The sequence below is a fragment of the Euleptes europaea genome, chromosome 14, assembly GCF_029931775.1.
Source record: "Euleptes europaea isolate rEulEur1 chromosome 14, rEulEur1.hap1, whole genome shotgun sequence".
In the NCBI taxonomy this organism is placed as follows: domain Eukaryota; kingdom Metazoa; phylum Chordata; class Lepidosauria; order Squamata; family Sphaerodactylidae; genus Euleptes; species Euleptes europaea.
This window is the reverse complement of record NC_079325.1, coordinates 17,364,532-17,391,072: the sequence shown is the minus strand read 5'-3', so window position 1 is coordinate 17,391,072 and position 26,541 is coordinate 17,364,532. Positions and strand designations below refer to the sequence as shown.

Sequence of the window (26,541 nt, the reverse complement as noted above, 5' to 3'; positions counted from 1 at the left end):
AATCAACATCCTATTGAAAATATACACAGTATGTCATGGGTAATACGAAGTAAATATCTAATTTTATTGTAAACATTTCATTCTAATTAGTGTTTTTTACTAACAGATATATTGCTATATTTTTATCCTTTAATCAATGTTAATCTTTTTGTATATTGTCTTTGCTGGTCAATGACCGTAATAAATTGAATTGATTAATACACAGTATGTTTACACAGAAAGTTTCCAGGTTACTTAATCAAACCTATTTGGTGACATGATCGTTTTTTAACAAAAAGTATGTATTTTTTAAAAAGGAAACACAGCATCCAGCATATTAACTGAATGAGCTTGCAAGTCCATAGTTTTTCTTCACTTGGAACACAGAGTGTCTACACTAAAGCAAATTACCTATTCATGCTGCACAGTGAAATTTCTGTCTGCAAAACGTGGAAGAAAAATTTGCTTCATCACACACCTGCTCCTGACCTGTTGTTTTCAAAGTATGATGGCAATTCTTCCATCATGAAGAACCTTAGGTTTTTGTTAAGGGTGGAAACAATTCTCTGGTACAGAACCTCTGCCTCTCAACAGATCTGCAGCTTCCAGCACAGCCTAGAATAAAGGCATGACAAAGCACTTTGCCGCTCGCTCAGAGAGCCCAAAGAACTGAAATTAAAGCAGAGAAACTCATACTTTGTGACAATAAGCTCCAGTTCAGAAAGGCCGGCACCTTCCCTCAAATGTAATTATGACCAGTCACCTCAATACAACTTCTAGGGTTGCCAACTCCAACTTGTAAAATTCTTGGAGATTTGGAGGTGGTGCCTGGGAAGAGTGGAGTTTAGGAACAGGAAGGGAATCCAGTGGGGGATGAGATGCCATAGAGTCCACCCTCTGAAGTCACTATTTCCACCAGGGGAACTTATATAGTGTAATTCCAGAATAATTCCACCTCCCACCTGAAGGTTGGGAACCCAAGAACAAACAAATGAAAGAAAAGAGAGTGGAGTAGGTTCAGACATAAGAACATAAGAAAGGCCCTGCTGGATCAGACCAAGGCCCATCAAGTCCAGCAGTCTGTTCACACAGCGGCCAACCAGGTGCCTCTAGGAAGCCACTAACAAGACAAGTGCAGCAGCACCATCCTGCCTGTGTTCCACCACACTCAAAATAATAGGCATGCTCCTCTGATACTAGAGAGAATAGGTATGCAGCATGACTAGTATCCATTCTAACTAACAGCCATGAATACCCCTCTCCTCCATGAATATGTCCACTCCCCTCTTAAAGCCCTCCAAGCTGGCAGCCATCACCACATCCTGGGGCAGGGAGTTCCACAATTTAACTATGCGTTGTGTGAAAAAATACTTCCTTTTATTTGTTTTGAATCTCTCACCCTCCAGCTTTAACAGATGACCATGTGTTCTAGTATTATGGGAGAGGGAGAAAAACTTCTCCCTGTCCACTCTCTCCAAACCATGCATAATTTTATAGACCTCTATCATGTCTCCCCTCAGCCGCCTTCTTTCCAAGCTAAACAGCCCTAAGAGTCTTAAACGCTCCCCATAGGACAGTTGCTCTAGTCCCCTAATCATTTTGGTTGCTCTTTTCTGCACCTTCTCAAGCTCTGTAACATCCTTTTTTAGGTGTGATGACCAGAACTGTACACAGTATTCCAAGTGTGGTCTCACCATAGATTTGTACAAGGGCAGTATGATATCAGCAGTTTTATTCTCTATTCCTCATCTAATTATGGCCAGCATGGAATTTGCCTTTTTTACAGCAGCCGCACACTGGGTTGACATCTTCATTGAGCTATCCACTACCACCCCAAGATCCCTTTCTCGGTCTGTTGCTGCCAGCACAGATCCCATTAGTGTATATGTGAAGTTGGGATTTTCTGTCCCAATATGCATCACTTTACATTTACTCACATTGAATCTCATTTGCCATTTTAATGCCCATTCTTCCAGTATGCAGAGATCCTTCTGGAGCACTTCACAGTCCGATTTTGTTTTAACCACCCTAAATAATTTGGTGTCATCTGCAAACTTGGCTACTTCACTGTTTAACCCCAACTCCAGGTCATTAATGAACAGGTTGAAAAGCTGGGTCCCAACACAGATCCCTGAGGCACCCCACTGCTCACATCCCGCCATTGTGAGAACTGACCATTGATTCCTACTCTCTGCTTCCTATTTTTCAGCCAGCTCTCAATCCATAAGAGGACTTGTCCTCTTATCCCGTGACTATGAAGTTTGCTTAGAAGTCTTTGGTGGGGGACTTTGTCAAAAGCTTTTTTGAAATCCAAATACACAATATCCACAGGCTCATTCCTGTCCACATGCTTACTGACGCTTTCAAAAAACTCTAATAGGTTAGTGAGACAGGCCCTACCCTTACAGAAGCCATGTTGGGTTTTGCCCAGCAGACCTTGCCCTTCTATATGCTTGACAATTCTATCTTTAATAATGCTTTCCACTAATTTACCAGGGAACAGACGTTAAGCTAACTGGCCTGTAATTTCCTGGGTCCCCCCTGGAACCTTTTTTATAAATGGGTGTTACATTGGCCATTCTCCAGTCCTCTGGTACAGAGGCTGATCGAAGGGACATATTACATATCTTTGTTAGAAGTTCAGCAATTTCCCATTTGAGTTCTTGAAGAACTTGAAGAACAAGAATTTGAGTTCTTGAAGAACATGGCTTGAGGGTCCTCCTCGGTGCCATAAAAGCAAAATGGCTCAAGGATGTACATGCCGGAAGAGTTGCCCTACAGAACACACTCACAATCACCATAAGTGACTCTTCAACTGTCAAATGTCAACCCCCCTAGTCTAATTCTTGTTAGACCGCTACATAATCTCATGTTAAAAGCTGCCTTTCAGAACAGTTCTCAGCTCAATTTCTTATCCACTCCAATACAGCTGGTACTGAACATGCAAACAGAAGCCTGTTGACTGACAAATGTCTCCATGACATGGCCACGCTAAGCTAATACCTGCCTGCTACACGCAAAATTGTCCCTTCCCACTCTTCATATTTGGAGGAGTTCTGCCTCTGTGCAGAAGGAGACAAACACCTTGGCCTAGGAAGACTCTCATATTTAAAACGGTAGAAGCTCCACTTCCACAGTGGAGATTCATTTCTACCAGAACATGATCCAAGTTTAGGATGGGGCAAAATAACTGCCTAGGATGCCCACACCTATATATCCTCCCTGCAGAAGGGGACAGAGTGCGACTGACGATGAACCCCATGCTCCACTGGCACAGGCCAATCAAGTAGAATTGCCAACTCTGCATTGGGAAATACCTTGAGATTTTTGGGGCAGAGCCTGAGGAGAGCATGGTTTGGGGAAGGGAGGGACTTCAATGCCATAGAGTCCAGTTGCCAACGTGGCCATTTTCTCCAGGTGAACTGATCTCAATTGGCTGGAGATCAGTTGTCATAGTGGGAGAGCTCCAGCTACTACCTGGAGGTTGGCAACCCTACAATCAAGGGAGGGCAAGAGAACTGCAATCTGTTCCTTCCAGTCAAGAATCAGTGCTGGGGGGCTCTTGTGGCCCAACAGGGACTGTGGGAGCCCCTCCTGGGGCCCCAGTAGCTGGCTAACCATGCCAAGATCAACGACAATCCCCACTTTCTGCAGCCTGATCATAACCTTGCAAGGGTTTCCAGTGCAACATAAGGAGCTCTTTGTTTTGCCACCACTTGCTCCACAGCAGAAGTCGAAAAGTGACTGCCACAGCCATGAATGTGTACAGCAGAGATACAGACACTTAAACAAGCATTTCCCATGGAATAGTAATTGGCACATAAGGGTCACCCCTGAGAATAGCCGCCCAAGTTGACTTGATGTTTCCTGACATTTTCAAGAGAGAATTCTACCACTTGAGACAAGCACAAAATTGCAGCACATTTTAGAGATTTACTAATTCTGACGGAAACTGCTACAAAATGTTAATAAAGGGAAAAGGACAGGACTACTTCCCAGCTGCTTCAGCATCAAGTGAAAAGTCTCGGGAAAACATTTAAATCTGAAGATGCCAAACACTGTTATATGTTATTGGCCTGGTGTAGACAGCTGTTGAACAGCAAGAACGTTTTTCCTTGCATAAACTGAATCAAATATAAATGGTCTCAACTATGCAATGAAGTCATCTGCTCCTGCCAGCCAAGGGCAGGGAGAATTTTAGGATATTTCCAGAATTGCCCTTGATAATTATGCTATCTTCAGGGACAATCAGAGACGAGGGTAAGGTTCAAATGATTCTAGACATAATTTTTGAGAAAAGTAAGTAAAGCCAGCCATAACTTACTTCTCAAATGTTAAAAAAAAATCTGATACACTATTCATCGAGGCTGATCCCCAAAGGCCAACACCTTTTATTTTATTTTTATATCACAACCTTCCATAGTTATTGAGAAAATAGTGAAAGTAACTGTGGACATAGGGTTGCCATCCTCCAGGTACTGAGCGAAGTGTATACAAAGTGCACAATTTTTATAAGGCTACCAAAACTAACATGCAAAGTATCTAAACACTCTATATACACTATCAAGCTACAACAAACAATATATCAATACAAGTGGATAGCCAGGCTAAAACATACACAGTGACTGTACAAGTGAAATAGAGTCTCTCTCAATTGTAGAGGAAATGGTATCCAGAGTATTCACAACGAGGTTCACAACGAGGAGACGATCGTTTTGAGTTCACAATGAACAAGTCTTCATCAGTCCTTCAATATCCTTTTGTATATATATTCACATATTCTCCCATAGCGGGTAAGATTTGAGATTGCCAATAGCTTATAATTTCCCATGAAGGGTAAAGGACACATTACTTTACCCTTCATGGGAAATTATAAGCTATTGGCAATCTCAAATCTTACCCGCTATGGGAGAATATGTGAATATATATATACAAAAGGATATTGAAGGACTGATGAAGACTTGTTCATTGTGAACTCAAAACGATCGTCTCCTTGTTGTGAACCTCGTTGTGAATACTCTGGATACCATTTCCCCCACAATTGAGAGAGACTCTATTTCACTTGTACAGTCACTGTGTATGTTTTAGCCTGGCTATCCACTTGTATTGATATATTGTTTGTTGTAGCTTGATAGTGTATGTAGTGTGTTTAAATACTTTGCATGTTAGATTTGGTAGCCTTATAAAAATTGTGCACTTTGTATACACTACGCTCCTGTGCTGATTTCCTCATCTGCCTGATATTAGTACAGAGGTGCCTTTTTCTCTTCCATCCTCCAGGTACTAGCAGAAGATCTCCTGCTATTACAACTGATCTCCAGCTGATAGAGATCAGTTCACCTGGAGAAAACGGCCGCTTTGACAATTGGACTCTATGGCCTTGAAGCTCCTCCCCTCCCCAAACCCCACCCTCCTCAGGTTCCACCCCCAAAACCTCCCACCAATGGCAAAGAGGGATCTTGCAACCCTTACTGTACACCAAAGGAAAAATGATGAATTTGAGGAAGGAATATGTAAAAATAGGTTTATTAAGATTTGAAAGATACCTTGAAACATCTGGTGTTGAAAATAACACTGCTTAGAACCAAACATTTAAATGAGGGAGTGGATATGAATGGGGCTTGTATGGGCCAGGACATTACTGTGGCTATAAATGCCTTCTTTCCAGGCAGTCTGAAGTGCAGAAATTCCCACTGTGCTGATCAGGGATCACAGGAGCTAGATATGCGGGTGATCTAATTGGACTCAGCCTTTTGCACAATCGTCAGGAGGCCCCAGTTCTTCCCATTAATGTACTAACACAGCGAAAAGCATGTGGGTTTCCACTTCACAGTCCAATCTTGGGTTTACCTACAAGTAAGTGCCGTCAGTTTCAATGAGACAAACTTGCAAGCAAGGAGGGTTTGCAGCAACCAGGCCGGTTACATGTAAGCCCCAAAGGCAAAAACAACAAGCGTTTTCATTAAGTACTTCAAGACAATGAACAATCATGGATAATGGTGACCCAGTAGACTTTACATACTTGGACTTTCAAAGGGCTTTTGACAAGGTACCTCTCCAAAAAGTAAGTCAAGGGATAAGAGGACAGGTCCTTTTATGGATTAAATATTGGTCAAATGAAAGGAAACAGAGAGTACAATGGACAATGATCTCAATGAATGAAGGAAGTAGTAGGGTCCCACAAGGATTGTGACTGGATCCAGTGGTATTTAATTTGTTCATAAATGATCTGGAACTGGGGGGGTGAGATGTGCAGTGGCTGAGTTTGCAGATGACACAAAATTTATTCAGGATAGTGGAAACTGAGGCTGTGTGAAGAACTTCAGGAGGATCTGCACTACAAGTTTCTTTTTAAAAGTTTGGCATGTGTCATGCGGGTGAACCAAGAGCATGCAGGAAGTGTGTTCAACTGAGTACTCTTTCAGTCTTTTTTAGTTCCGGTCAGGGGTGTAGGTAGAACTCAAAAGCTTGTCTACTTTCATATACCAGAATCCGGTAAAGCTACTAGGTTGGATCCAAAGGCAGTTCTCCATTGATGGAAGGCCTATTCTACATTGGATATCGCACAAGAAGAGTGAAACTAAACTCAAAGGCATTCCAGTACAAGGTCTTCTGCAACCTATTGCAGAAGCATGGAAACCTACCTACATGGACTCTCTGAGCTCCGGCACCAACATTTTTTAACCTTTTCATGCAGAAGCGCGAGACATTGATCCCCCCCAAAGACAGAAGCACATTCTCTATTTCACCCATAGCACACAGAAACTCTTCCGTCTCTGAAATGCGCCTACTTCTGAGGGAGAAAGCAGCAGCCATTAACAGCAGGAATGCTTCCCTTCATTTATAGCATTTCCTTCATTTCCTAACTATCCGCCCCTCATAAACTCAGCCGTGTTGATCCACGCTTCTGTCACTTCAAGGCTGGATTACTGGAGCATACTAATGTGGGGCTGCCCTTGAAGACAACATGGAAGTTTCCGCTGGTTCAAAATGCAGACACATACCTTTTGGTTGATGCTGTGGGCCCGCATACATTTAAATCTGTTTGGAAAAATCTTCACTGGTTTCCAATGTGCTTTTGCATTTGGTTCATATAAACCCCTTTGTGACTTGGGACCTGCATACCTAAAGGTTCACCACTCCCTGCATGAGCCAATGTTCCAACTTATGTCCAGCCTGCTGGTTGTGCTCTCTGCTCCCATGGTGTGAGTATCCATGGCAGGACAAGTACCTTCTGAGTGACAGCCAGCCACAGCTCTATGGAGTGGCCTGTCAAAGGTTTATGGAACGCACCTTCCTTAATGGCTTTCCAGAGGACCTGTCCTCTTTCAAAGGGCTAATTTGCCTTGATTGGTTGCTAGCTGATGTCATTGGACATATGGATTTTTAGCTTGTTGCTAAATTCATTGCACTCTTTATCGTCTTTGACCGACTGCAAGCCTCTTTAAAGCTCAGACAAGGCAGGTTATAAAATTTTAAATAAAAGAAGTCAAAACTGCATTCTTTCAGAAGGAGAAGTTCTCCAAATGAAATCACACAGAAGATGTTGGGGGGGGGGAGTCATTCCTGTAACAGGAACACAAAGGTAACATTAGAAAAGAGCAAGAGTCCAGTGGCACCTGAAAGACTAAAAATATTTCTGGCAGGGTAATGAGCTTTCGTGAGCCTCAGCTCACTTCTTCAGATGCTGTGGCTCACAGAAGCTCATGCCCTGCCAGAAATTTTGTTAGTCTTTAAGGTGCTACTGGACTCTTGCTCTTTTCTACTGCTATTGACAGACTAACACGGCTACCCATCGTGATCTGTCTCCATGAAAGGCAACATTGTGAGGATAAGTCCGCAACAGAGAAGATAAGCCTGGTTTCCAGTAGGGCCAGGCACAATGACGTCTCCAACATCACTAAGCAATGGAACGAGAAGAACTACAAAGGGGTGAGAAGGAAAGAATTTGTTTTAAGTGTGTGTGGCTGGCATGTGACAAGTGTTTTATTGATTCAAAGTGAAGGTTGCCATCTGCTGGATCACTATGGCTATTTCCAGCTACCCTGCTGCCTCATCTTGAATATTTCTCAGGATCAGCCTTAATGAGAAGCAACTGAAATAAAGGAGGTTTACTGGCTAAAACAGCAATATCCAGAAGCCAGTGGGAGGACATTTCCATCTACCCGGACATGCTGTTGCTCATCTAAAAGTTGCCGAAACAACCTGTAAGGGAGAGAGCCAGCATGAAAACAATGAATTAGAAATCAAGAAGTTTGACAGTAGCTTCCAAGGACGTAACAAGGATCTGGGATTCCTTAGCCATGACAGTTGTTAACCAGCTTAGCCTAACTAGGTAAATTACATATTCATCCCACAAGTTACACGAAGCTGCTTTATACTGAATCAGTCCATTGGTTCATCACGGTCAGCATCGTTCACCTAGACAGGCAGCAGCTTTCCAGGGTTTCCAACTGAGGTCTTTCACATTTCTTACTGCCTAATCTGTTCATAACTGGAGATGCTCAGGACTGAACCTGGGAATTTCTGCATGCCAAGAAGATGCTCCACCACTGAGCCACAGCCCTTCCCCATCAGTTACTGCTATTGTGAATGCTCTCTGTACTATTCAAAAATCACATTTGAATTTTACAAAACTACATCTGTCTCTGTAACACTTGTATTTTTTATTGGCCCTATTTTTAACAACGTTCTTCTTCATAACTTCACATGTGGTCAGTGTGCAATCCACGACATACAACAACTCAAGAAGTGGGATCTAGCCCATAAATGTTTATGCTAGAATGAAAGCTTGTTTTTAAATGTACTTGAAGAGTCTTGTTTATTTGGGGTTAATGATTATGATACCACCTCTTTCTCCAGTGCCAATCTCACCCTTGAAAGGAAAAAAAGAGAGTATCTTATTCTGAACTAAACTTCACAGACTTATTCACACCTCAAAATATATAGCTGCAAAACATCAGTTAGTTTGGAGTCACTATTTCTCCATCTCTAACAAAAAGCATATCTAGTTGGCTACTAAACAAATTCTGTTGCAGATTATGGAATGCATCAGTAATTCTGTTCAACTTGTCTTTAATATCCCCGCCAATCCCTGGTAGCCACCCAATTCACCTCTGAAGGTAGGGGCAATATGAACAAGGCCTCCGCAGAAGAACCTGAAAACATGGGCAAGTTTATCTCATACAAAAAGGAAAAGGTCCCCTGTGCAAGCACCGGGTCATTCCAGACCCATGGGGTGACGTCACATCCTGACGTTTTCTAGGCAGACTTTGTTTACGGGATGGTTTGCCAGTGCCTTCCGCAGCCATCTTCCCTTTACCCCCAGCAAGCTGGGTACTCATTTTACTGACCTCGGAAGGATGGAAGGCTGAGTCAACCTTGAGCCGACTACCTGAAACCGACTTCTGTTGGGATCGAACTCAGGTCATGTACATAGTATATATTAGCACGATGAAGCTGCACTCCAATGATTCTGGTGGTGAGCTCCGACTCAAGAAAGCATACTCTGGCATAAATTCGGTATTTAAGTTGCCACTTAAGTCCTGTTTTATTCAGCTGCTACAGACCAACATGGCTACCCATCTGGAATATTTATGGAGATGTGATGCCACCGGCAGGATGGAAGGCAAAGGTCTGTAGGGCTCCTCATGATTCCCAATTTCACAAAAAGAGGGGAGAGGTGGTCAGGAGAGTTGGTCAGGAGTTATTTCCAGCTCTACAGGGCTTTTCTCCTCCCATCCCTTACCCAATTTATGCTGTACAAAGAACCTATTGGCCAGATCCCCCATACCCTGAACAACTACAAATTTTAGAATTCCAGCAGACCAGTTTGTTGTCTTCGCTTCCAGGATATGAAATCCAGATCAGGGAGAGGAACCTCAAACTTGCTCCTTTCTGTTTTTAAATGCTGTTGGCACACCAAAGCCATCCCAGATGGTTCATTTTCAAAAGCAGCAGCAGCAGAAGAGTTGGTTTTTATGCTCTGCTTTTCTCTACCTTAAAACCGCCTTCCCCTTCCCACAACAGACACCTTGTGAGGTAGGTGGGGCTGAGAGAGTTCTGAGAGAACTGTGACTAGCCCAAGGTCACCCAGCAGGCTTCATGTGTTTAAGTGGGGAATCAAACCTGGTTCTCCAGATTAGAGTCCACCGTTCTTAAATACGACACCACACTGGCACCAGGGCTCATTCTGTTTCTCAAGTGGCATACCTGCAACCTACATCTTTTTTTTCTTTAAAAAAAAAAAAAAAGAATCTTTTGCTTGCCTACATCTGCTCCATGGATTATATGTAGCAGTTCTCAGTATCTTCCTTCTCCAGGACATTTTTCAACACAATTCAGCACTACGCTTTGCATAAAGACTGGTTCACACATTAAATTTTCGAGGTGTATGCCAAAAATGTTTTAATGGTACACCTGAAAATACTGACTACGAATGCAGGCAAACAGGAATTCCCAAGCCGACGTAACATACAGATACACAATTCATAGCCAGACAACCTCAGGCCTGTCCACAAATCCCTACTGAATACACACTATTTGTCAAATATGGGTTTGCCAGATGTAACATCGGTAACTACAAGAAGTGCGTGCATGATATTTGGGAAAACCCTGCTTACATTAAGCCCCACTTTCTCTCCATCTCCTACGCAAACCTCTATCAACAAATCAAGGTGTCCAAATAGTACCTTCTCTCCATGCACCGTGGACAGCAAGGGCAAGCAGAACCTTCTGTGATCGCTCCCCTGTAACTTTAGAACCAACCCCCTCTTCCCTCGCATGGCTGACATTTTAGATTGCAGCCCTGGCTGTGTTTTCTGGACCGGCAGCCTCCAACCTATAGCACGTATTGGCAAGAGTGCAAGGAAAATCAGAAGAGAGCTGCTGGACCCCATTCGCTTACCCTACCAGGATGAAGATTAGAGAGATGACATTTTTCAGCACGTATCAGTATCATTTTTCCCTTGACATTTTATCTGACCAGCTTTGAGAGCTGGGCCCAACTTTCCATTGTATGAGTAATAACAGAAGACAGCTGCCGTCTCCAGCACATGAAAATCCTAGAGCTGCAGCAACTCCCGACAGATCACGTTTTGATCCGAGCCAAGTCTCCTCTTGACATCTGCACTGCAACGCACCATTATTCTGCGCCTATCGGGAACTCCTGCAGTAGCAGATGGACAAACTGTACACTTATGGGCTGCAGAGTATAATAACACTGATACTCTGCCATAACTTGTATGTTAATATTTAATTTCGTGAGATGTCCGGTTCTTAATGCTAATCCATTTGTTTTACCCAGCCGAAGTCGAAAATTCAGCTTGCTCCATACGTCATGGTTTTAGCACTTTAGGGCAAGGTAAAAGGATGCTTTTACTGTCTATGGGAGGAAGTTTGCTTTCTTACATGCAGAAGAAGCATCTGGCAGCTAGTGCGTCATTAATAATGAAAGTACCGAGAAAAAGAGCTTTGGCAGCCAGGAAATGACCTCTCCCTTGCTTTCCCCCACTGTTTTCGGCAAGCCATGCCCTACTCCCTCCTCAAAGTCCCATGATCATTACCTTCCACACACATATTCATCTTTTCTCCCTCACAACAATGGGGATCAACAAGGTGCTTTCTGCCCTAACTTTTTCAGTGACTTCCTGCCTCCTAGAGCAGCCATTCTTAAATTCTGCTCATCACAAACCACTCTTATGGTTCAGAGAAGGGGTGAGCCTCAAAGACAGAGCATGTGCTTCCCCATGCAGAAAGTCCCAGGTTCGTCCCCTGGAATCTCCAGTCCAAGGATCTGTGATAGCAGCTGCTGGGGGAAAGACCTTTCTCTGCCTAACACCTTGTTTGAGAAAGCCAGTACTAAACAAGACGTTCCGACGGTAACGGCAGCTTCATGTGTTCAGTTTATTTTAGGTGGATAGGACTGTTGGTCTGCAAAAAGAAGAGCAAGATTCGTGTCCAACAGCACCTTAAAGACTAACAAGATTTCCAGTAAATAAGCTTTCAAGAGTCAAAGCTCCCTTCAGCCAGCATGGTGTGGTGGTTAAGAGCAGTGGCTAGGAGCGGTGGACTCTAATCTGGAGAACCGAGTTTGATTCCCCACTCCTCTACATGAGTGGCAGATGCTAATCTGGTGAACCAGATTGGTTTCCCCACTCCTACACATGAAGCCAGCTGGGTGACCTTGGGCTAGTCACACTCTCCGCGCCCCACCTACCTCACAGGGTGTCTGTTGTGGGGAGGGGAAGGGAAGGTGATTGTAAGCCAGTTTGATTCTTCCTTAAGTGGTAGAGAAAGTCGGCATATAAAAACCAACTCTTCTTCTTCTTTATGAGATACAGTCAGTTATGTTCATTTCACCAACACTGGGAGGGACCATAACTTTGCTCCACATGGAGAAGTTCCCAGGTTCTAGCCCTACTATCTCCAGTTAAAAAGATCTTGGGGAGAAGATGCTGAGACTATATGGATGAACCAACAGGATAAAGGCAGCTTCATATGTTCCTTGTAGACCTCTGCATACTCTCCTGTTACAGTACAGAACAGTATCTTGTACTGACTGACAAATATTTCCAAAACACAGGCAGTGCACAAGCACAAGAATGCTTCCCTTTGCACATCACACCATACGCTCAGTACAGCTACATCAACACAGAGAAGGGGCTTGAGCATTGTGTCACAGAACAATCCTTTAGCATTTTCCTCTGTGGTTTCCACAGAGGTCTCCAAGACCCCCTGAAAGAATACTGCAGGCTATGGATCGCCATTTAGCTCTTTAACTGTTTTAGAGGATGGAGGTCACTTGACATGTAAACCCACGTGCAATATTTGCTTCCGGGTTTCATCAGGGCCAGCCTTACTCTGGGGCAATGAAGCCAAAGAACAAGAGAGCTGTGTACAGTGATGTTTGCATGAGTAGCTAATTCCATTTGAGTACAAATGAATGCATTTCATACCTCTTTCAGATACTGCTGATAGTTGTAGGTAACATTCATTCCTCAGAATTCTCTATCCCCCAATGCACGTAGGAAGGATCTTTCCTTAGTGTTACTCCCCTCTTAATAGCTGGCAAATATGTAATTAAGGGGGCAAATAGGTCTTCCCATTCCCCCATTATGCATCCCAAGACCACCAGGAGAGAGGGGTTCTTGGACCTACAGAATTGCTCGCCCCTTTAAAAACTTAATAGCGTTTCTTAAAACGACACTAGTGTCCAACCGCTCCAAGATGTTACCAGAGGTCTTGCCATTTCAGGAAAGTCCTTACAGAATTTGTGCATAAAGCTTCAATAATCTCAGCTTTTACTTGAATAACTTCAACTTTTAACTCTTACAGCCTGCCCAGGAAAGGCAAAAAGCAGGCCCACCAGGAGGCACAAGGCATACAAGAAGAAATCTGAGGTTAACGTAAAGCATGTTTTTAAGCCAGTCTTGCTGCTTTGCAAGCATTTCTTTTTCCAGTTTCTTTCCCACTTTGCAAGCACTTCTTTCTCAGTACACCTCAGTTGGTTTTCCCATCTGAAGCTGGTATGAAGTAGGGCCATTGACGATTGTCCTGCACAGTTTATAGTAAGTAAAGGGAGGGGGGTCACCTGTTAGGACTTGCTAGGAAAGAATAGAAGTAGATGAAAGGACCTCGCCATCTCAGATCTGCCGGACCCAAACCACAGTACCTCAACATCATAGAATTGAAACACAACTGCTTTACAGAATTCTCATTCAAGAGCGTAGTCAGTATTTGTTGTTAAGTGGGCTTCTAAGCTATCTTTCTATCAGCTCCCAAAAACATATCAAGCTTTCCGTAGGCCTCATTAAAAATTATTTTTATTGTGAACCAAAACTTAAAGTAGATTTGCAATGCAATCCTATATGGAGTTATCTCTATATATATTTAGCAACAATTGTGCAAATAACTTTTTTACAATTTGTATAAACCTGTGGGTAGAGCGTAATACTGATGAGCCCCATGGCGCAGAATGGTAAGCTGCAGTACTGCAGTCCAAGCTCTGCTCACAACCTGAGTTCAATCCCGACGGAAGTCAGTTTCAGGTAGCCGGCTCAAGGTTGACTCAGCCTTCCATCCTTCCGAGGTCGGTAAAATGAGTACCCAGCTTACTGGCAGTAAAGGGAAGACAGCTGGGGAAGGCACTGGCAAACCACCCCATAAACAAAGTCTGTCTAGTAAATGTCGGGATTTGACGTCACCCCATGGGTCAGGAATGACCCGGTGCTTGCACAGGGGACCTTCACCTTTAGAGTGTAATACTAAGGATTTCAGTGGTAAACTGTGAAGAGCTGTGCTGGTCTATGACTGTTTCATAAAGATCGATTGAGATACAGAGTTATCTCATAACTGGGGAGAGGGTTTTGCATACAAGTTACCTGAGCCTCATGATCTGTGTATGTATGCTCAATTTTGGCACTCCAGCAACACGTACTGGGAGCGCACACTGCTTGCTATACTCCCAATATGTGCAGTTGCCATTCTATGTGAACAGGGGCAACACACATACTTTCCATGCACATCCAGCTTTGGTACACACAATCACATTCCTTCCAAAATCTGGATTTCGGTTTGCACATATCCAAGATGTACATGCATGGGAAATGCATGTATTGCCTTTACCCAGAAAGTAAAGACTTTTCTGTTTCATTTGGCATTCCTGCAGTGACCTCTCCTTCATGCCTAATGTTTTAACTTTTATTTATATGTTTTTGTATGTATTTTAGCTCTTGTTTTAATTATGTGTCGGGGGGGGGGTTGGTTGGTTTTAATAGTTGTAAAATGTGATTTTATTATGTATGTTTTAATTTGTTAACCACCTTGGTGGCCCTTGTGAGGGCAGAAAGGCAGGGTAGAAATTCTGTAGAATAAAAATAAATACAAACTCACACGAAATGGTGACTGCTTGTATGAGTAGGGCATGGTCCCGTTATGCACAGCTGGAGCACCAGAATCAAACTTCCGAAAAGGGCTATGGTCTCTTGTTTCTTCTTCAGGTAAAAGAAAGACTTTTTAGAAATCAAGTGACCTCCATTTCGGCGTGGGGGTAGATTACAATGATAACAGGAATTTCTTGTTTTGCTTTTATATCTTTATCTCCATTCCAAATGGCATCCTGCTAACTTTGCAGATCCGCGTGATCGGCTTCAGGGGTAGAGGAACAGAAAAACCTTAACATATTTGCAAAGAGCAGGCACTGGCCTTTAAAAAGAGTATTTTTAAAAGTTAGCCATAACGTTGAGTGGGGGGGGGGACGTCTTGCACGCATCTACAAAACTATATTTGAAACATGGCGTCTTACCAAAAAGGCCAGAAGGGAAACAGAATGAATGCAAAGTACTTAACACACTTTGGATCTTCTCGGGGCTTACATGTTACAGCCAATTTTCTTAATCAGAACTCTTCCCTGGAATGGCAACACTACAGAAGATTCTACTGCAAAATGTCAAAGGATACAAGAACTCATTATTGTTTTTTCCAAGCCACTTATTAAAAAAAAAAATGAGGAAGGAGGGAGGAAACCATCGTTCCATCCCACATTTGAAACCCAAACTGACTTTCCCGACCCTTGTTGGAGACAGCTGCCTTCCCCCACATTCCATCCAAAAATAATAACAGAAGAGAGCAGTTTGGAAGAGTTAATCTAATCTTCATTGCTTCAGTTTTAAAATACCCTGCTCGGTTTAAGGTTTCTTGTTACACGGAGGGATGTGTTTTTAGTGAGATAGGTCTTAGCATAAAGGTCCTTCATAGAAGCTTGCGTGTAACCCAAAACCAAGGAGAGTCAGCTCTGTGGCAGCCCAGACAGAAAAATAAGAGTCTCCTCCACAAGGCAACACTTTGCAAGCAAACTCTGCCGGAGCTGAACTTGCCACGGCAGTAATTATGTTAATGCCCCTGCATTTTTATTACCGGTAAACTATTTATAATCACGTTTTGTTTTTTGAAACCTGTGAAATGAGTCTACGTGCCAGCGGCTCCCTGGTTTTCTTCCCTCCCCCCACCAGAACATTTACTTTTGAATTTTTCATATAGATACACACACATTTTTGTGTAATTATGTATTGGGGGGGGGGAGATGAAGAAGACTATCACTCAAGCATTTTAAGGCATCAAGCCAAGATTTTCTAGTTCTGCCGCTTTATAACAGACTGAATTTTTAGTCTTTGGAAGAAAGGCCTTAGGAGACATTTATCGTCTGTGAAATAATTTTGCAGAACAACACAAGATGTTTCAAAATGTAATCGAATTCACAAACGATAGAAGGTGACCCCGCATCTTCAGAGAAAGCTGATTAGTAACTGCGTCCAATTCTCTGTCCTCAAAATGTCACACACCTATTTGCATGTAACAAACATTCTCATAGCAGTGTCTGAGAATGGATCAAGAAGCATCATTGTGGCTGGCAAGTTGGCTGAAGAATTTTGGAAAAACTAAAAACAGGTTACGAAGACTCTGTTTAGACATTATACCAAACCACTGTTAAGAATGTTTAATTTTTGCTTTTTTAAAAAAAAGATTCCATTTTTCATACAAATTCCAAAACGGTATACACTCAAAGTCACACAAAAACCACTATCACAATCTAAAACCACTTTTACATAATATAATATCACAATAAGAAAGAAAAACAAATTAGGAGGCTACAAGAGCCTAGAGTTTCCAGGCCCAGCCTGGAAACCAGTGGAAGATGGGGAGTGGTGCAGGGGCATTGGGAACAGCCATAGATGATGACATAAACCAGTTACACCAAATTCCTAGAGAGGCATGACATCACACAGGTGTTTTTTTCAGGAAAGGACATCCCACATTCAGCCTATTGGCCTTAAAAATAATTCTCCCACTGCCGCTCAGGGTGGGGTGGGGGGTCAGGGGACAACCTCTTGTAACCCCTCTTTAACCACCAGCTGAAATCAGTAGCCCCTATTAACAGCAAACAGCTTATATGTGAAAAGATGCTCCAAAGTTGAGGACCAGTGACTGAGAAAGCCCTGCTCCTCTTACAGCTTAATAATCTCATTTCTAAATAAGATGGCACCTGGAGCGGGGACACCCTAGTCCTACAGTTGCTTGGAAGAAACAGCCACTAATTTCAGAGGAAAACATCCATAACTGTGCTCGGGATCACAGCCCAAGTCAGCTCCCCTAAATCACTGTAGCCCAGTGCAGACAATCCGTTCACACCTTGACTCATGACACAGGGAGGGAGAGCGGGCATAAACGTGCTGGCCCCATGCGCCCCTATTAAAACTTGATATACAATTAATTTATCTTATAACTCTCCCGCACAAAAAAATTCCAGAACAACGGGACATTGCCACCACTCATGCGAAGCAGCCTGTTGACATAAGGCCACATGTCCAAAGCCTGTTGGAGTTCACTCCATATACTCTATTTAATCAGCAGGCTGTGGATGCCTTTCAAAGGCAGTGTAGTCACCAGGTGACATAGGCGTATGGGTAAGATCAGCCTAAGGCAGTCCTGTGTGTAAACAAGTCCCCTACTAAACGGCACAGCCAAAAAAAAAAAAAAGCAGTTTCTGCAAATGCTGCGACCTCTTCATATTTGTGTAACTGCTTCAGGCTGACAAAGTTGACCCAACCAACTGGACAAAGGTTTTCCTCCCCAGGTTTTGCCTTGAGTTATAGTGCTATGTGTAGTTATTCAGGTGTCAACCCCACTGAACTCAGCAAGGGGCTACTTCTCAGCACAGAAGGAAGCCATGCATCTTTTTTTTTTACTTTAAGTTTCAACAACTTCCACAGCTTCTTGTAGAAGCTCCAACACCTCTTCCTCTCCTCTCATATGCACCACGCCATTAATTATCAGTTGCTTCTTTCTACAGAGAGCAGCATAGAGCCAGGACAGTCTGCACCTTGCAAGCAATTATGGGCTTCATTAAAAACACTCTAAATCAGATGTCTTTAAAAAAAAAAACTTTATTTGTGAACTGGAAAAGACACTTGTGACAAGTCAATACTATAAACATTAAACCATACAAACATTTATTTACCCGAGGGGGGAAAGAAATTCCATTAAGTAACGGGACAGGGGGCGGGGTATTTCTTTTAGAACGAAGGCAAGGTGGGCTACTTTCCATAGAGAGATTCCCCAAGAACAGTGGGTAACTCTTCAGCACAGATTCCTGATTCAGTCCCGACGTCCAGTTAACCCCCCACCCCAGCATGGCTCTGGGCTGAGGTGCCGCAAGAATGGGAGGGCAGAATAATAGAAAGAGTAGAAGCAGCTGAGGGACACAGGAAGAGCTGCTAGGGAAGAGAAGGTGACTTACAAGCGCCATCAAGTAGGGCTTCCAAAAATTTAACACAAGCAACTTTCTCAGAAACTAAGAAACAATCAAGGAAAGGGCTTCTCATCCCCCTCTAGTGGCTACTTCCTACAGAATAGCATGAAAGAGGGCGTTCTCCCAGCAAACAGCTGTTGCAACTCTCGTCTAGCACACATTTAAGAACATAAGAAAGGCCCTGCTGGATCAGACCAAGGCCCATCAAGTCCAGCAGTCTGTTCACACAGTGGCCAACCAGGTGCCTCTAGGAAGCCACAAACAAGACGACTGCAGCAGCAGCGTCCTGCCTGTGTCCCACAGCACCCAATATAATGGGCCTGCTCCTCTGATCCTGGAGAGAATAGGTATGCAGCATGACTAGTATCCATTTTAACTAGTAGCCATGAATACCCCTTTCCTCCATGAATATGTCCGCTCCCCACTTAAAGCCTTCCAAGTTGGCAGCCATCACCACATCCTGGGGCAGGGAGTTCCACAATTTAACTATTTAACTATTTAAGGCCTGCACGGAAAAGACACAGCCCTGCTGCACCCCAGTCACATTTGGCTCCCCCAACACCACATTTTTCCATCTTCTCTGTGCCTACATCAATCTGCTATCTGAGGCCCTTGCCAAAATGGGCTCTATTCTGTGAAAACCTATGCCACACAACTGTTAATGAACAACGGAACTGTTCTCAAACACCATGCCAAGTTGGCACTCCAAGGTCAAAGGAGCCCATCCATACTTCCTCCAAGGTCTCATTCTTCTATCCAAGTCTAGAGGTCCACAAAAAGTACAGCAGGGCCACAGAGGAACCCGGCATGAAGGTCAGAAGAGACAGGAACACAGAGACTCCAGAAAGTGTCCAGATTGCTCCACAAGTCTCAGTGTCTACAAGGGTAGGAGAGTACAATCTGCCTAGCTTGGTACACACCATCATTGGGTATAGGGTACAGTTTACGCATTTCTAATAGCAACCCACACCCCATCTCACTGTACAAAATCAATGGCTAACCTATTATACATTAAGAGCAAGAGTCCAGTAGCACCTTAAAGACTAACAAAATTTCTGGCAGGTTATAAGCTTTTGTGAGCTACAGCTCACTTCTTCAGAAAGCTCATACCCTGCCAGAAATTGTCAGCTGACAGACGGGTCAGCTAATCCTCGGATCCTGCCCTTCATGCTTGCCAATGCCTAACGCTGTAATCAATAAAGTTGTGGCCTTTTACCCCAGCAACGGTGTACTAGTCATTCTTGGTTGGGACATGCAGGTCAGTCACCAGGATATGGGTTTCCCCTGGGGTGGCGGGAACCCCCCCCCCCCGGTTCCCTTCCCCCCCCCCCATAGGGCTGGGGCCGCAAGGTGCTACTGGCCTCTTGCTCTTTTCTACTGCTACTGACAGACTAACATGGCTAACCTTTGTGATCTATTATATGTTAGTAATATCTTCCCCGCCACTGGGTCAAAAATGCTACACACCCAAGTGTTTCTTGAAATTGCCCACAGGAAAGGAGAGGAGGGGTGGCTTAGTGGTAGAGCATCTGTTTTGCATACAGAAGGTCCCAGGTTCAATCCCCAGCATCTCCAGTTAAGGACCAGGCAGTAGGTGATATGTAAGGCCTGTCTGAGACTCTGGGGAGCCACTGCCAGTCTGAGCAGGCAATACTGACTTTGATGGACTGGTGGTCTGATTCAGTATAAGGCAGCTTCACGTGTTTCACGAAAACTACTGCTTAATTACTACACAAGGCATTTTCCCCATTTAGCTTCTTCTTTTTAAAAGGGATAGTTTTAAAGATAAAAAATAGTATTCACAGAGTTAAGAAGCTAAGATCTGAAAGAGTCTGCATAGCTTTTTAGGAAATTGTTTCCCTTGTCTTGCTTGCATTATGATCTGTGCTTGCAGTCTCCCCCCGCCCCCCCAAAAAACAGCATACACAGAAGTTACCTCCCCAAAGGATTCTCCAAGCAGAGCTCTTATGCGCATGACACAAACTCACATCTCAAGTCTTCTGTGCGTGCATGCTCGTGAGTGTGTGCACATAGTTAACATTTTTGGCAGGGAGTCAATGTTGGGAGAGGAAAGAGGGGGAACAAGCTGGGATGACACCAAGACAGATTTCAACACAGCACACTGAACAGTTTTGAGCCTCTCTCCTGCTGTGAAAGTGCATGTGTGAAAGACAGAAAGACAGTTTTAAATGTTTATATCTTTTTTTTAAAAAAAAATTCATCTGATTGATGTGCAGACAGGTGGATTTACATTTCTGCCGTTGTGCTATGCATTCCATCTTTAGAGATTTGTGTGTGTGTATTCCAAATTCTTTTTCCAAGCTGTGCATTTGGGAATGTTACTTTTCTCCCCACATTTTAAGCTCACGGTTCTATATGAAACAGTCTTTGCAATAACAATTAACCAAATGATCAATTCCTCTTCCTTGATTGCGGTCAGTCACAGGCAGGGCCACCTGCACACGACAACTGGAGAGTTGTGAAGGGATATTCCCAATTTTTAAAAAATGTAAATAGCATCTGCCAGGGTAGAGGGATTTTGAACATGGATGTTGTGTGGGAGAGGAATGGGTTTATCCCTTTTCTCTCTTCTTCTTGCCACTCCATTTCTGCAGTATCAGTCACTCCTCCAGAGCTATATGCCTCACTAAAAGACGTACAAGCACTATATGGGCATTTTTTGACCCTGTATGCAACTATCTGCTAGGAAACGTTGAAAGCAGCAGGAAAAGAGAAAGATCCAACATGAAATGGATTGAGTCTATAAAGGACCTGAGCAAGGGCATTAATTTCTAGGGTTGCCATACGTCGGAAGAAACTTGACGTCACCTAACTAACACACACTCACAGGCAAACATCAGCCCTAAGGATGGTGTGAACGTGGCATGGATGGGCAGGGTTTCCTCTTTCTCTCTGCCTCAATCCTAACTGGAATCCCAAGGGCTGTTTGCCCCTTAAAAACAGTGAGAGAGCCATTCATAGATCATCCCCTCTAGCTCAGCAATAAGATTTGACTGAACCTTTAGCAATTTTAGTGGATTTTTTCTTTTAAGTATGTCTCCATGAGTCGGAAGTGACTTGATGGCACTTAACACACACACATACTTGAGTCATTAAAAGGGGGGAGAGAGGCATCTGTGAAAATGATGCTTCTTCCCATTATTATCTATTGGACCATCATAGGGTCAGTGAAGAAAATGAAGGGACAGGGGCAGGGACAAGCAAGCAAGGCAATAACGAGTGGCTACAAACTAAAACAAAATGGAATCTGACAGCTGTAGAAGCAAAAACATTCCCAATTCCCAACACCAGTCCCTCCCAGGGGAAAAACTTGCTTTACAAATAAGGCAGATGGATCTGCTCACCCATCTGAAGGCAAGTGTCTCATCTTAGATCTATTTCTCAAAATGTGAGTTGCCTGTAGATGGCTGCATCACATATAAACAGCTAGCATAACCACTCAACTAGCCAGCTACCTGATTACGGAAGTTTCAAGACCCGACCAGATGAGTTCTGTTCAAGTGTTTTGTTGTGCACAGGAATAAAACACTTGACACTTCTGTTTTAGATGGTCTATATGTATGCCAAAGCAGGTCCCTTCTAAGCGGCATTTCTTTCTGTGACAGAGACAACAGGAAACGCCTCCTCCAAGATGGTGCCAACCTCCTACAGTTCATGCTAGTTCTTATATTAAGAGAAGTTTTTAAAAGATGCAGTATAGCTCGTCTAGCCCGAGGCTTCTTTTGTGGTCGCTCCAACTGTTGTCTAGACATGAAGCTGCCTTTTACTGAGCCAGACCATTGGTCTATGAAGGTCAGTCGTGTCCTCTCTGACTGGCAACAGACCTCCAGGGTTTTATGTAGAGGGCTTTCACATCACCTACGGCTGGGTCCTTTTTAACTGGAGATGCCAGGTATTGAACTTGGAACTCTCTGCAAGCAAAGCAGATGCTCTGCCACTGAGCTCCAGCCCCTCCTGTTTGCCTAAGCAAAAAGCACACTTCACTAATCCTGCATGGAAGTGAAATAGACCCCATATTAAGTTACATAACTCAAAAGGGGGTCTAGACCCTAACTCCATTTCAAAGGGGCTCGCCTACATACAGATGTGTGAAGCAAAGCCTAACCAGCCACTTAGAGATGGCAAAGGGGCTTCAGGAAGTAGCGCTAGTGTAAATGTAGGTTCCTTGCAGGCAGGGACCTGTATCTTTTTTTTCTTTGCTTTTTACTCTGCAGAATGCCCATATACACCAATGGAGCTGCATATATTTCCACTTGAGATCATTTCAAGAACTCTCTGAAACAAGCCAAGGCTCAATCTCAGAAAAGGCATGTATGTATGTATACTTTAATCACCACAGTTGTGTCTGCTTTCCAGAAAAGCTTATGTAGAAAGGAATATTTTTTATTATTATTCACCAAGGAGATTATAAAGGGTAATTTGTTTGATCGCCATTTTTACGCTAGGAGCGAAGTTCTGGCATGTTTCCCCAACCTGCCCCCATGACCTTTTAGCAAGCTTCTTCTTAGCTCCTCGAGTCAATTTCAAATCAATCAAGCTGGCTCAGAGGACCAGCCCGGGGCGATGGGGCCCTCTGGCAGCTCAGCATTTTTTTGATACGGAATTTTTTTTTTCCAAGTGGCACCGCTCCAACCAAGGCAGAGGCAACAAGGGAAAGTGGGGGAGAGACAGACACAGCAGGCTCTGGTTTTCATTACAACCCAACTTGTCAGCTCTTCTGCTCCACACTACTCAGGACGGCAGCAATTCTCCTTCCATTTCATCACTAGCTTACTGCAAAAACGTGTTGGTGTAATTTACGGCTACTGGAACTTCCAAGGCGACTGGTACGGGAGTTAATCAAACACAGCTTTCGGACCCTTTAAGCAAAGTAACCACAGTTTAAATGGTTATGACATGCGGTCAAAGCCACAGGCGGGCCAAGGAACAACAAGCAGAGGAGAGAGAGAAAGCGCCCGCCCCGGCCAAAGCCCACAGCCACCCGGTCCTCTTTCGACAAAGGAACCCAGATTGCCCCGAAAAGGGAGGCCCTGCTGAAGAGAAGTCCTTTTAGTCGGGTGCAGCCAAAACAAGAGGGTGTCACAGGGCACCCCTTCAAGGCTAATTTCTTGCAGCAGAGAGCTTGGGTGAGTCAGAGCCCTTTTCAGCAGATGCAAAGGAAGGGAGGCTTACTGCAAACCAGGAAGGTCAATATGAGCATCTCATTCGGCCCTGCGCCGCTCTACATTTACAAAACTGTGGCTGGGGTTAAACAGATTTACAGCCGAAGCCTGTTCAGACCTACTCAGAAGTAAGCCCTCCTGTGTTCAGAAAGGCACACCCAAGCAAGAGTGCCTAAGATCACAGCCTTCCTTCTCCTCCAAAATGTGCAGAATCTGCTTGTATTGTCTGGGGAAGGGAGAGTCCAAGACTAAACAAACACAAGCCAAGGGAAACAGGCAGAGGGGGCTTGACATGAGAGAGAATTTCCCCTTCCTGCCTGCTCCCCAACCTTTCGGGAGCCAAAGGAAAACTAGGCAAAACCGAATTAAGCCAACTTTCTCCAAAGGGGGATGAGGGTGGCGTTTGTTCTTTCTTCGCAAAGTCAGCTCACCCGACACCAGAGACCCCAATTGCGGTAAGCAATGCAAACCCCCCCCCTCACAAACACACACACTTTCTCAAGCTTTAGAGAACAGACATTAATATTTTTTAAAGGATATCTGTTTAGGGTAAATCAACTTATATTGAAAGTGGAAAAACTTTTTTTCTATGGTTTCCCTTTTAGGAAAATCAGGAATTATAAACGAAAGACCATTTGTGCATGGGAGGTTTTGCCCTGGGGCTGCTGCTCTCTAGATGCCCATTTTCCCCATCCGAATGGTCAAAACTCTTCATGGGTGCTGATTTTTGAGTTCGGGTGGGACAACTGGGCATCTAGAGAGCGGCAAATCCAAGGCAAAGCCTCCCGTGCAATGAAGGGGCGGGGCACGGAACAGAACTGCCGCCTCGAGTTCCAGCCGGCGTTTCGCAACCCCGTCCTTCAGCGCCCCGACCGGGGGAGCCCAGTCCCATCCAAGCGGTCCCCAGCAGGGCGACCCTCGGGGCCGCAGCCTTACCCAACCCAAGCCGCCCAAAAGGACCGGCAGAGTTGCGCCGCCTCCTTGCACGGGACAGACCGAGCCCGAGCCCGGCTGCAGAAGCGCGACCTGCCCAGCGACGGCCCCTCCGCTCCGGCGAGCGCCTGGCAGGGGTCCTCCCCAGCCCCGCCGTCCCCGCCCTCCTGCACGAGCCCGACCCCAACCGCCCCACTGCCGAGGGGCAGCAGCGTCACGTGGGGGAGGACGGGGGAAAGAAGCCGGCTGCTTGCTTTCTCTCCCCCCCCCCCGCCCCACGCTGGGAGGACAGCCGCGCGCGTCCCTTTGTCTCCTCGGCTTCCCCGGGCAGCAAGGGAGGCGGGCGGCCAGCGGGCCAGGCGCTCCGCCCGCCCGCCCGCCCGGCCAGCTGCCCGCTCGCCTCCGCGCCCCGTCCATCCCGAGCCAGCCTCGCCCCGCGCCCCCCGCTCGAGAGGAAGGCGTCCCCGTCCGGGGAGAGCCGTCCAATGGCTGCCCCCACCGAGCAGGCCGCGGGCCGCCCCCGGCCAGCCTCGGCGGGAGGACCCGAAGCCGGCGGAAGGCCAGCCCCAGGCCGGCTCTTCCAGCCCCGCTCCTTGGGAAGCTCGCCGTCCCCTTGCGGGAGAGTGACTCCCGCAGAAAAACCCCTGCCGGGGCCCCGGGGGAGGCCGCTGGGCAGCTTCCAGCCGCCGCCGCCGCCGCCGCCGCCTCCCGCATCCCGGCGCGCGCTCTGCCCGCCACCGGCCGGGAAGAAGTTGCCGCAGGCAGCCGCCCGGCAGGACAGCCACGACCCGGGGCAGGGGTCCCCTCCGGCGCGTCGCAACCGGGGGACGCAGCGCAGCCCCCGGCCGGGGGCCCCAAAAAGCCCCCAAGCCCAACTTCCAAAGGCCCCTCTTTGGAAAAAGACTGGGTACCAATTGTCCGGGGCGGCTGTTCCTGCCCGGCCGGCTGGATCCGGGCTCCTCCGACCCCCGCCCCAACACCCCTCGCCCCCATTGGGGCGCTTCTGCCTCCCAAACGCAGCCTCTCCCCCCCCCCACATTGCCTTTTTGCACCCACCGGCTCGCAGCCCCGTCCCCTCGTCCCCTTCTCCCGGCTCCGGCAGGCGACCCTCGCTTCCGCGCCGCCCACCTTCTCCGCGCCACGGGCAGCGCCGCTCCCCTCCCCTCCGCCCGGAGCCGCGCGGCACCTGCAGCGCGCCCGGGGAGCCGCGAGGACCCCCTTCCGCACCACGGCCCCAAAGCCGCCCCCCGCCCCGAAGGCACCGGCCCAGGTCGGGCTCCCTTTCCCCGCCAAAGTCCCCCGAGCGGAGCCAAAGAAGTGGCCGGCTGGAGAGGAGGGGAAGGGGGAGCTGGAGGGGAAGGGGGAGCTGGAGGGGGGCCCCGGAAAAGTCCCGCCAGCCCCCTTCTCCTCCCCCGCGGCAAGCCTGGCTCGCGGCCGGCGCCTGCCCAGCTGCTGCTGCTGCTGCTGCTGCTGCTCTGAGCGCACAGCCTGCTTTGCCCGCCCCTGCGAGGAGGCTGCGACGCGCCGCCGCTCGGCTCCCCCTGAATGACAGCTTACCTGCATGCCAATCTTCATCAGACTGACACCGGCCTGACAGCGCAGCCTATACTCACTGCCTGCCCCGGCCGCGCGTCAGCCCGGACCCGCCCGCCCCGGCGGACCCGCCCCCGCGCACCGCCCACCGACGGCCCCCCGACGGCCCCCCGGCCCGGCCCGCCCGGCCCCGCGCGCTGCCTCCCGCACGCCGCGCGCGCCCGCAGCCCCGCGGATCCCCCCGCTTGTCTCCCCCTAGCGGACCCTCTTCTGGCTCGGCGGCGGGGGGCTTGCGAACGGGGATAAAAAGTTCAATCCCCCCCCCCCCGGAGAGAAAAACCATGGCTGTGCATGAGGATGGCCACATTAACAGAATTCCTACACGGAAAAGATAGGGAAGAATTTAAAATAGCATGGGATAAACCGGCAAAAAGGGATTTTACTAAATTAGTGAGTGAGTTATAGAAACAGGTTTTGTATTTTCTTTATATTATTGTTAATCATGATATTTGTAAAACTGTTTAGAGCAGTGGTTCCCAACCTTTTTTGGGACCAGGGGCCACTAGGACTTTTTTCTTCGGTGCAGGGGCCCCAAGGTTCAAAATA

General features: G+C 46.2%; 1 protein-coding gene across 4 annotated transcripts in view; it reads right to left on the bottom strand.

The window, feature by feature from the left end:
• Nucleotides 1-26,025, bottom strand: part of PKNOX2 (PBX/knotted 1 homeobox 2) — a 379,920-nt gene extending 353,895 nt beyond the window's left edge. For 3 of the 4 annotated variants that reach the window (XM_056860518.1, XM_056860521.1, XM_056860522.1), the window contains exon 1: nucleotides 25,960-26,025. The gene's annotated coding sequence lies outside the window, so the exon portion shown is untranslated. Of the gene's footprint in view, nucleotides 1-15,283; nucleotides 15,369-25,959 lie in introns of those variants that run through there. The other variant, XM_056860519.1, reaches the window with a different exon arrangement.
• Nucleotides 26,026-26,541: the final 516 nt, after the last annotated feature.